The 12,546-nt window shown below is 42.9% G+C and overlaps 1 long non-coding RNA gene across 1 annotated transcript in view; it reads right to left on the bottom strand.

Moving 5' to 3' along the window:
* Positions 1–12,546, bottom strand: part of LOC306640618 — a 395,158-nt gene that overhangs the window by 252,208 nt on the left and 130,404 nt on the right. The window lies entirely within an intron of this gene.

Genomic DNA, 12,546 nt, shown 5'->3' with positions numbered 1-12,546 from the left:
GTGAGCGCATGACTTATGGAAAGAGACCCTTTTTGGAATGTGCAACGAAAAGGCCGAAGGAAATCAAGGAACTTACCCCACTTCTGTGGACCCAGGTGAAGAGAAAGGAAGTAGTGCAGAAATTTCCTGGCTCATTTGAAGGAAATTGGACCAGAGGACCCTCTCCCAAATGTAAGATGGGATGCTGGCCAAACAGGGATCAGACCACAAGCATCTCAATAAAGCTTTTTTGCGATCAGCTCTCAGGTGAGAGTCACTGGTCCACCAAGGTAGAGGCCAGGGAAGTTGCAATGGGTTCTTACAGGGTGGAGCTTTGTATCCCCGGTTAGGTGGGAGGAAGGCTCAGGGGTGGATATTTTTCCTGTGGTTGGCCAGAGACCCTGCTGGGACCCATGTCCTTCTGGGATTGGCTGAGGATCCTGAGTAGTGACAGGCAGTTGCAAGATGCCATTAGGGTTTATCTGTTGACATCTGATTGGTTGGTTTTTGGCACAAAGGGGCTGCCTGATGCCTTGCTCCCATTCAGTCACTTCTGACTACCCCAACAGTTAGGATTCATAAAGAACCCCTCTCTAGGGAATGCTCTAAGGCCCTGTAACCTTGGGAATGGTACAGAGGCAGGCTGAGATCCAAAGGTCCACTAAGAAGTTTGAGATGATCTGAGCACCATCAACACACTGGGGAAGGCCCTGAGCAGCACTCTGATCTGTAGAAGGAAGGCCTGGAGTTCAATATAAGTGTGGGGAAGACTTTGAATAGCACTCTGAGCCTGGGAATGGCACTGAGCCCCACTGAGACTCTGGGAATAGCACTGAACAGACCTGAGACACTGCAAAAGGTGCTGAGAAGAATGGCCACTGAGTCTCACTGAGATCCTGGGTAAGGCTATTGCCCCACTGAGAACTTCATAAATATCCTGAACTGAGAATATGGGAATATCCAAGAGCCCCACTGACTGCCTGGGAAGAAAAGGAGACCACTAAGACTCTGGGGAAGGCCATTAGTCACACTGAAACACTTGGGAGGGCAGAAGCCCCACTTAAGGCCTTGAAAATCCTGAGAATGCTGACACCAGGAAAGGACTGAGAGCCATCCAGAACACAATGAAGGCCCAGAAACCCACTAAGACACTAGTGAAGGCCACCCAGAAAACTGGGGAATCATCTAAATTCAACTAATGTCTTGTGGAGTACTCTGAGGTGCATGGAAATCCTGGAGAATACCTGAGCTTCAGAAAGACTCTTGGGAAGGCCCTGGACACCAATGTGACACTGGGGAAGGCCCTGAACCTCTATAAGACTCTGAAGAAGAACCTGAGTACCACTGTGATCCTGGGAAAGCAATGACCTCCACTGAGAACCTGGGCAAGGCTCTGGGATCCACTGAGACCCTAGCAAAGTGTGAAATCAGAGTCTTAGAAAAGTTTCTGAGCCTCATTTTAACAATGGGAATACCACTGAGTCCCACTGAAAACTTGATAAAGTCCATGAGACCAACTGAGATCCTGGGGAAAATCTGGGGAATGACCTTACCCCACTGAATCCCAGGAAAACTATGTTCTGGGGGAGGCAATGAGACCACTAAGATTCTGAGGAAGGTCCTACACAGGACTGTGACCCTGAGGAAAACCTTAGCTTTATGATAACCTTGGGAAGGACCTGAGTGCCACATAAAAACTTGGAAAAGCTTTAAACAATGTCATAAACTGCAAGAGCTTGAGACTCAATGAGAGACTGGGACGGACTATGAATCTCATTAAGACCACACTGAATGGGCTGAACCACACCAACTCTAGTTGAAAGACTGTGCCCCACTGAGAATTTAGGGAATGTCCTCAACCATACAGACCCTAGCAATATCTACATGTCCCACTGAGATCCTGGGGCAGATAAACAGACCACTATGCTTCTGGAAGAAAAAACTCTGACTGTGAGACTGGAGAAGGCTGTGAAACCCACTGAAACTCTGGGCAAGGCCCTGATCCCCATTTTTGACTAGGAAAGGCCATGTGTCCCATTGAAAAGCACCAAGACACAATGATATAGTGGGAAATTCCTGAATCTCATTCAGATCCCAGTGAAGTCCCTGACCCCCTGAGATACTTTTAAAAACCTTAGATCCCACAAACACTGGAAAAGTATCCAATCCCTAATAAAGTTATATGGACATCCCTGAGTCACACTAAAATATGAGGAAAAATCTTGAGACCTAATGATATTCAGTGGAAGGCACTGAGTCCACAAGACTTGGAAAAGCCATGAGTTCCATTGATGACCTGGAAAATCCCTGAGAAAAACACAACCCTGGGGAAGGTCTGCATCTCCATTATACCCCGGCAGAGGTCCTGAACCCCACTGACAAGATAGTAAAGCCTTCAGCTTCAAATAAATATGGGGGAAATATCTTAGCCCCATACAACTGTGCACACTCCAAGACTCATTGACATTCTGTGGAAGGACCTGTAATACTAAGGAAAAGTTGTGATTCTCATAAAAACCTAGGGTATGGCCCAACCCCTATGATTTATTAGAGAAAGTGATGAGCCAGAATGAAATACTAGGGAAAACCCTGAGCTACTCTAAGAAACTTGGAATATCCTGAGGTCCATTAGCTATGTGCAGAAGGCCCTGAGCATCTCTGTGACAATGGGAATGGCCCTAAGTCCCACTGACACACTCAGCCACTCACTGAGCCCCTGTGAGACTCTACAGAATGTTCTGAGTTTCACTGAGACTCTGGGAGAGGCCCTGAGCACCCTGTGACCCCTTGTAAGTAAGTTCAGCTCCACTGAGCACCTGGGAAGACAGTGAGACAATGTAGATTCTGTGGAAGGTTTTTGAGCATCCCTCTGAAGGTCCTTGTAATAAGGGTCAATAATAAGACTCTGGAAGTGATAAACAGAAACTCTGAGGGTCCATTTTAAGAATATATCATTTGGTCTTATTAGGGATGTGAGCCCCAACTGTAGCCAGGTGAAATGGATCACTCCTATATTCCCAGCTGCTCAGGAAACTGAGGCAGGGGATTGCAAGTACAAAACCAGCCTCAGCAATGTGCAAGGCCCTCTGTGACTTCATGAGATCCTGCCTCAAAATAAAACATAAAAAGGGCAGAAGATATTTCCAGTAGATATGTGGCCCTAAATTCAATCCCCAGCACCAGGAAAAAAAAAAAAAATTCAATCAATCTCTCTCTCAAAAAAGTCCAGTTATGCCCATTTTTGTAATAACATTTGAATTTGTCTGCCACAATTTTAAAATTAGCTAATGTTGTAGATTTCACACCCAATCTTCTTATCAGAGAAACAGTGAGCATGCATTAAAGTTAAATCTTCCTGACTGCTCACCCAAGCATACTTGCTAGCCAGATTCTGTATCATGCCCTTCTGGGGAGAAGTAAAATTGACCTTCAAAACCCAGATCCTAGCACAGGTTTGATTTATTTTTTGGTAGTTCTATTAATTTCTGCACCAGCTCCAGGGCTCCATAAACTACCTCAGGTTGTTAGGATGCCCCATGTTAGAGCAGAAACCTTCTTCTTTGTTGCTTGGCTGCAGAGCATGGGAGGAATCTGTGATCACTGAGGTTGGCAGTGGACCCAAAATAGAAGGTGGATTCTCACCACAGAGAGAAAGCCAAGCAAGCACCGTGGCATCCAGGTTACCCCATGCACAGACCCAGGGAGGGAACTCTATTGTCCCGTTTTAGAAACAAGTGCCCCCTTGGTGGTTGGGACATCCCAGAGGTGGTGTGAGTGTGACTGAGACAAGAGTTCAAGAAACTTCCCAAAAGAGTGGGGTCATTGAGGCTCTATTCAGAAACACAAGCCAACACCCGGAAAGCAGGAGGGTTGTGTGCAAGAAATCCCCAGTAAGGAGGACTGAGCACACAGGGGGCCCAGGTGTGCAAGAATCCTCAATGAGGAGGGTTTCCGGACAGGAGGAAGCTTAATTCCAGGAATGGGGAATGAAAATTCTAGGCCTAGGAATGGGGAAGAACAATGTAAGATCTCATATGTGTAAACCTTCTTTTTCTTTGAAGAGCAGGGAAAACAACCAGTATTGGTGGTGCGAGGACATGTAGCCACCTGACCTTTATTTCTGGTGCCCACCATAACTGGCAGACTCTATTCCTAATTTTTCCAAGTGCACAGACCCTTTCATGTCATGGTCATCCTGTAAAATTATGCAACAGGCTATATTTTAACCCATGTGTTGTATGCTGTGTCTACGTACATGCTTGTGTCTATACTATGTACATGGCATCAAAATTGACTGATAGATTGGTAAGTACTCATAAATGTCATGATTTGATATAAATGCCTTTTAATTCACATGCTTTAAATAAAACTTTAACAAAAAGGAACAATCTCAATTGGTGAGAACAATGGTGCCATTGATACTACTAAAGCATACATTTTTCCATGTCGCTGGCCAGAGTGTTCATTCCTATAAAATGTTTAAACTGCAATGGCCATTGCTTCTAAGGATTTTTCTTTGGTAGTAATATGGACTTAAAGTTAATTAGACTTGTTTCATACATTGCTTTCCAGGTGTATCCTAAGTTACAAATCAAAATTAGTTTTTACATAAGTGGGATTAATCTTCATAAAATGTGTTTGTTAGAGGAGACATCTGATTATTTTCACTGTTAAAATACTAACACATGGACTAAATATTAATTCAAGTACTCTTGGCTTCTTGAATTCCATAAGGTAAAATGCTGTGTGTGGCTCGGCAGTTAATTCACAAACCAGTGAGGAGTGATGTGGGACGGAGAAAAGATAGACAGACACGCAGAGAGTGAAAAAGCTGGGGCTGGTGGGGATTTACTTTCTGATGGAAGATGAATGACTCAGAAGAAGGTCAGCATGTTTATTATATAGGTTTTGTCATTAAAAAGTTATTTGTGAGAAAGTTTCAGCAAAGCAGACAGACCTGAAAATCACAGTGCAACTTGGGAGACATTGAGGTTCTCTTGTTATGCCCAGAATTCTCTATCCCTAGGACATGGTGCCTGAGCTCAAGGCCTCAACTTATGTACCCCAGTTGCCTTTGCACAGAGCCTTGTTTGGCTGATTGTCACCATAGCAACTGGTCCATATTGCCCTGCACTTCTGCACAGGAAGTTCCCAGCACAAAGATAGTGATGAGACTATCAGAAACCATGATTCAAGTCACCACTTTCACAGTAACATAGATTTGGGTCTACTAAATGTGTATTTTAAATCAGTTTATTTTAAAAAAGGAATTCAGATTGTGCATTTCTGGATCCTAACTAAGAGCAAGATTACATGGGTTAAAATTCTAACAGTTGTAAGTTTGTACGCATACAAAAAGTTTCAGCTGTGTTTTAATTAAAGTACTGTAAAAGATTGAAGTATTACATCTTATTAAAAAGAAGTAAGACTTGTGTGAATGAGGGAAGAAGGAACTCTTGTAATGCAAGGGACAACCTAACAGAAGTTTTATAGTTTCTGGATGAAGGCATTGATCAGAGACTGTTCTGAACAGATATCCAAAAGCTTTGGGGTTAAGGTTAAAATCTATGTAGTAAAGGCATCGGGAGGGTACCAAGGTTCTTGCTTCACCCATGCTTTTCTAATTGACTATGCCCTGTTAGTTCTTCATTGGAATTTTTCAGTAACCTCCATGTGGGTCCATCCCCAAATCCATCTGCACCCCTCCACCTCTCTGTGACAAAGGGGTTGGCTGGAGTGCTTAACATCATGTGGTTGGCCTTTACATTAAAAAATAAAACCTTAATTGGGGCCCATTACCTGAGTGCCAGAATATTAACTATCCTATCTTATCCAAGTTGTGAAAACTGCCAGTTATAAAGAACATGGCAATGGATATCAGCAGTATTAAATTATAAGCTGGGGGAAACATTAAGGCCCCTATTTTATTTTTTGTGTGCCATATTGTCTAACCCTCCATCTCTCTTCTGTGACAAACTTTGTTATGTAAATTAAATGTACAGATGACATTCTCACCCAAAGAGTAACAACTTCATTGGAAATTGTCTCCCAGGAAAAGGTACAAAGCCTGCTCTGCTGGGGGTGTCTGAGGAGTTAATAAGGTCATTTGGGCCAAAGGATCAAGTTTGAGAAAAAGGATCAAGTTATCTTTTTAAATGTTATTTTTATTTGTCAAGGAATCTTTATTTATTTATATGTGGTGCTGAAAATTGAACCCAGTGCCTAACACATGCCAGGGAGGTCTGGACCACTGAGTCACAACCCTAGCCCCTGATCAAGTTACCTTAACCAAGATTTTGTTCAATCAAGAAATAACTTGTCACAGAAAGTATAGACATATCCCCTTTAAGAGAGAGGCATTAATGGGGACCCATTATTTTTTAGATGACTCTTTAAAACATGATCTGAATCCATTTAGGGGTGCACTGTACCAAGTTAGTGTTCCCAAACCGAAGTTGTCTGTGGTGGTAATGGCCTTCAGATTTGTATGAAAAAGCAAATTTAATTGGAGATTTATTTAAGTCATTGCATGATCTGGTAACCTGTTTTTCAATAAGATAGGCATGAACTTTTGTGTGAATTTATACACTAGGGTGGAAATTTAAATGTATCTTAAAAAATAATGAGAGTCTGATTCCTTTAAAAGCTGACATGGTGAAATAGGGAAGCATTTGGCCACTTTTTCTACATAGAGTAAGTTAGGACCTCTCAGTTTATTATTTTTCACATGAAATGTTGCATTGTGTTATTTGTCAAGAGCCCTGCCTTATTGAGATAAGGCTCAGCCTCTCACCCTGTGTTAGACTGACTATAAAGAAAGTTAGACTTCCACTCATTTTAAATTATATTTAAAGAGAGATTTTCATCAAAACATTACTATAATCCCACTGGACCTGGTGCACATACCTGTACTCCCAGCAGCATGGGAGACTCAGGCAGGGAGATCTTGAGATTCGAAACTAGCCTCAGCAACTTAGTGAGGCTGTAAGGAACTACGTGAGACCCTGTTTCTAAACAAAATACAAAAAATGGCTGGTATGTGGCTCAGTATTTTATCGCCCCTGGAAATCTGCACAAAAGAAATTACTATGATCCCAAAATTAACAAGAAATATACAAAACTAAGTAAAGATTTGGATAAATTATAAAAGGTATGTCAGTTTATAAGAGAGTTTTGGAAGAAATTGAAATTTGTAAAGGGTCTCATATATGATTGAGTTGGTAAATTATTGTGTTTCTGAAAAGGGAAAATGGACACCAAGATATACCAGTGTAATATAGATATTATGTTGCTTGGTTTAAAGTTATTATGCAAACTGAACACATTTTTGGTCTTTTAAATTTCATTTTGTATTTTCCACATAGAACTTTATAATTTTTGGATGTTACTGTTTTGAAGAAGTTCTTGTAACAGAACAATCCTGAGTTAATTTCAGATAATAAGCCATCACCTACAGCACAGAATAGGGATAAGACTGACTTCCAGTACTAATATAAAACCCCAATTCAATGGAAGGAGGAAGTATAAGATTATATACATTAAATTTACTGATGAAACTGAGCTGCTGGATGTTTAAACTCAAAACGTGGAAATCAAAGGTAAGGAAGTGAAAGTGCCAAGGAAAAGTGACCAATATTTGGCACTTGACCTCTAAGGTCAGCTAGGACCTAAAAACACTGGGACTTCTTGAAGGTTTTGCAATTCTGGGTTTCATGACCTCCCAATCAGGGGGTTTAGAGGACCCTAGAGAGCAGGAAGGCAACCAGTGCACTGACTGCAAAGAGGAGGATCTCTGGAGGAGGAAATATCTCTAATGCTTCCAAGGGAAGTCAAATATGGTCAGCAAGACCCTGGTCCATCCTGGCATTGGGACAACTGCAAGAAGAATATCTAAAGGAGCCAAAAGCCTCTCACATGTTCCCATGAGTGATCGATGACAAATCTCAGCTGACTCTCACAGTACATAGGAACAAGTCAATTTTGTCAACTTGTTCTTAAACACCTGACAGGAGAATGGAACCAAAGTACAGGCACACATGGGCAATTAAAATAAAATACAATGGTTCTTTTCATGTAACTAGAGGGGTACATTAGGGTCAGTGCTTCCAAAAGTAATTAAAACCAAGAAGTTCTACGGGAAGAGATTTGCTGCCTGATAAAAAAGTTTGTTCTGATTCAATTAGAGATAATCTGTGCTTTTCTTTTTCATCATGATCAAATGAATTGTTGCTCAGGCTCCACTTCAAGAGGTTGCCATTCATCACTTCCAGCCTAGAGATTTGATTTTAATGAAGACCTTGAAAACACACAAGGTTCAACGTGGCTGGATAGGACCAGAACAACTGCTAGTAATGACTGGAATGGCCACAGGGATGGCTAATGGGGGGAGAACTCATTATGGTGGATGATTTCCACATTAGAAAGTTAATGTATCTTGAATGGATGACACCACTGATGGGTACTTGAGAAAAATGAAAATGAAATTAAATGTTTAAAAGCTAAAAAGGGGATTTGTGAGAAATGGAAAGTCTGGTGTTCCATTTTCAAAATATAGTATTTAGCCTTAATTGAGATGTAAGAGAAAATTGAAGTCATTTTATGTATCGTCTTCCCAATTCTTTGCCCCAAATTTAAAATTCACCAATCATATAGATTGTAACTCTGAAGTCCTCCAGTCAGGCCAGCAGTACTGCCACAATAGGAATAAAGGTGGTAGACTGCATGCCCAAGTGTGTTTCCTAGCCAGGTTTTACAGAATGACTTTCTGGCAGAAGTAAAGCTTCCCTTGCCCACTCACTTCCAAGCATATGTATGATTTCTTGAGGAACCTCGATATATCTCACTGAAGGTCCTGAGGTCCACTGAAATACTGGGATAGTCATGAGCCTCACTAAGACACTTGGGAAAACCCTGAGGAACACTATGGAACTAGAGAAGTTCCTGATCAACAAACAGACCTGTTGAAGATCCTGGGCACCACTGTGATCATGAGTGTGGCTCTGAACTGCATGGGAAACCTGAGAAGGACCCTGAGATTCACTGAGAACCTCATGAAGACTATGAAACCTACTGTTTTCTTGGGGGAAGATATGTACCTTCACTGAGATGCTAGAAATACCACTGAACCTTACCTAGATTGGGAATAGCACTGAGCCTTATTGAGATGTTGAAAAAAGTCCTGTATTCTACTGAACCCATAAGCAAGATGATGGAGCCCTACTGACCCCTGGGGAAGGACCTAAGTTCCACTGTATCCTTGGGAATGGTCCTAGCTCTGCTTAAAGCCTGGCAAGGCTATGAGACCACTATGTCTCCTGGAAATGTTCTACATACAACTGTGAAACTGCGGTAGTGTCTCAGCCTCATTAAGACCCTGTAGAAGATCTTGAACACCGCTGAGAAAAAAGTGAGACATTGAACCCCTCTTAGATTCTTGTGAAGGCCTTAGACTCTTCAAAACACAATGGGGAATTATCTGAGCCCAAAAAAGGTCATGTGAAAGTTTCTAAGTGAAACTAAAATTCTTGGGAAGACCCAGAGAGCCAATGAAACTATGGAAATGTTCTGAGTTCTGCTAGGTGCTAGGGTAGGCCCTGAGTCCCCACTGACATGGGGAAAGGGCCTGAACCCCTCTGGTACCCAGCACAAAGCTGTGAGTGTCACTTAGATGCTGGAGAAGGCCATGAGCACAACTCTGACATTGGAAATGGCACTGAGCTTCATTGAGACCCTGGGTAATGCTCTGAGATCCACTGGGACCCTAGCAAAGAACTCAGCCATGTGTGCACTTGGGGAGGAATCTGAGCCCCAGTGAGACTCTGAGAAGAGCACTGAGCATGACTGAACACTGCAAAGGTGCTGAGAATAACAGACCCTGGTAAAGACCAGGAGTCCATCTGAGATACTGGCCAAGATATGTGGTCCATGGAGAATCTAGGAACCATCCTGAACCACAGTGAGTGGCTGGGAATATTCAGGAAGTTCACCCACTGCCAGGTGAAGGGAATGAGACCAGTAAGAATATGCAAAACACCCTAAACATGACTGTGAGACTGTAAAAGATCAGGAAGCCCACTGACAAGCCCTGGACAAGGCCTTGCAATCCACTGAATCGCTATGAAAGTCAATGAGCCTCATTAGAGACCTGGAAAAGCCCAGAAATCCAATGATGTAATAGGAAAAACCCTGAATCCCATTCAGACCCCAGTGAGGGGCCCTGAACTGTACTGAGATACTTTAGAAGGCCTTTAGGTCACACAAATTCTGGGAAAGTAGTCGAACTCCACTGAAGTACTGGAGAAGGTCCTTCGACCTCCTGCTACCTTGTGGAAGGCACTGCACCCCACTGAATCACTTGGAAAAGTCATGAGCCCCTCTTATGTGTGGGAAAAGCCCTAAGACACAATGCAATACTGTGAAAAGGCCCCTTGGAACCTACTGAGAAATTAGTGAAAACCATTAACCTCAAAGAAATACTGGTAAAGAATCTAAATCCCCTATGAACCCGTGGACACCTCAGCCTTAGCTTAGGATTTGGCTACTTGTGACTTGGGAAATAGCACACTCCTACAATATGTAGATGACCTCCTCCTATGCAGCCCATCCCTCAAGGCCTCCCAGACTCACACTGCCCAGCTCCTTAACTTCCTGGGGTCTCGAGGCTATCGGGTCTCTCCAGCCAAAGCCCAGCTCACCACCCCTTCAGTCACATATTTGGACATACTCCTCACTCCTACCACTAAGAGGCTCACAAAATCCAAGCCCTGTGTGACTTATAGCTGCCAGAAATGGCAGATTACATTCTCTCCTTCCTGGGTTTAGCTGTCTTTTTCAGACACTGGGTCCCTAATTTTGCACTCCTTGCCAAACCCCTATATCAGGCAGCAAAAGAGACTCCACATGGGCCCCTTACCTCCCCCAAGGTGACAGCTGACTCTTTTTACAAGCTCAGGGATGCTCTCACGTCCTTCCCTGCTCTATCTCTCCCCAACCCTAACTGTCCTTTCCACCTCTTCATGGATGAAAAACAGGGTGTTGCCACTGGCCTCCTCATGCAACCAACTGGACCTTCTCACAGACCGGTGGCATACCTCTCCAAGCAGCTTGATTCCACGGTTTGTGGGAGGCTACCATGTCTTGGAGCACTGGTGACAGCAGCTGAATTAACTAAGGAAGCTCTGAAACTCACCCTACTTCAACCAGTAACTCTGTTTTACACCCATCAACTGCAGGACCTCTTCAGCCATAAATCCCTTCCACTCCCACAGGTGCTGGAGGCGCTACGTTTGCCTCGTGAGGACCTCTTCAATTACCCACTCCCCTCTTCTGACCTAGCCATTTTTGTACATGGCAGTTCTGTGCTGGGTCCTGATGGATGCTGTAGAATCGCTTTGCACAGTTGTCACCACCGCCTCAGTTCTGGAAGCCAATTGCCTTCCAGAAGGGACCACTTCCCAAAAGGCAGAACTCTTTGCTCTGATCAGGGCTCTAATTTAATCCAAAGGTAAACAGGTCAACCTCCATACAGATTCCAAATATGCCTTCTTGATAGCTCACACACATTGGCCTATATGGAAGGAATGTGAATTTTTCACCACAAAGTGCTCACCAGATAGGAAAGAAAAACAGAAGGTTCTAAGTATGGGAATTATTCAGTAGAAAGTAAAAGAGTGATTCTAAGACAGAAAGTTTTTGTGTGATGGAATATATGAGGATCAAAGTAAGTGCTAAGAAAGTCTGTGTAAGTAAAGGGCAAATTTCAACAAGTTTGCATATAACTAAGTTGGTTATATGTACGTGAAACAGGCTGTGGCCTAGTACCTAGGAATATTCCTGTGCAGGGGCACAAGATGCCTGGCTGCTGTGGCAGTACCCTCACTGGGGAGGCTCTGTGCAAGAATCCTATCAGCTCTGACATTGTTCTCAGACACACAGCTCTCAGGCAGGAAGGATAGCTCTCAGGCAGATAACCAGTGTTTCCTCAGCTCCCTTCCCTGGTTTCTGCCTGCCTTACAGTAACTTTGGACAGTGGGCTTTCTTGAGAGCCACACAGAGCTCCTAACATTGCAGTTTGCAATTGTGAAAAAGTTACATAGATGTCCTAGTCTCTGTAACTTTCCTGAAAACAAAGAATAATGCTTACATGATCCTTAACCTGATAATAAGACATATATAAAGATTACTGATGTAACTCTTTAGAACTGCATTTCCATCAGAGAACAGAGCTCCATCTGATCTCCGCTTAATCTTCAAAACCTGTTTTGTGAAAAGATTCGCCTTACCTGAGATAAGGCTCTGCCTCACCCGGCTGCATATTAGAATGGATCCAAAGAAAGCCAGACTTTTATTCATTTAAGTTGTGTTCAAAGGTTTGATGTTTGTTGTAAAGATTACTGTGATCTCAAAGAGGGGATATAATGCATAACTCAGACTCAGCTAAAATTCAGGATACTTATTGCACAAACTGAATGTTCTACTGTTGGCAATTCCATTTTGTATTTTCCTTGTAAACTCTATAACTCTTGCCTGATTAATTTTTGCAGAAGTAGTGCTTCAAAAGCAAACACT

The sequence above is a fragment of the Sciurus vulgaris genome, assembly GCF_902686455.1.
Source record: "Sciurus vulgaris genome assembly, chromosome: 11".
NCBI classification, from domain to species: domain Eukaryota; kingdom Metazoa; phylum Chordata; class Mammalia; order Rodentia; family Sciuridae; genus Sciurus; species Sciurus vulgaris.
This window is presented reverse-complemented; position numbering and strand designations above follow the sequence as displayed.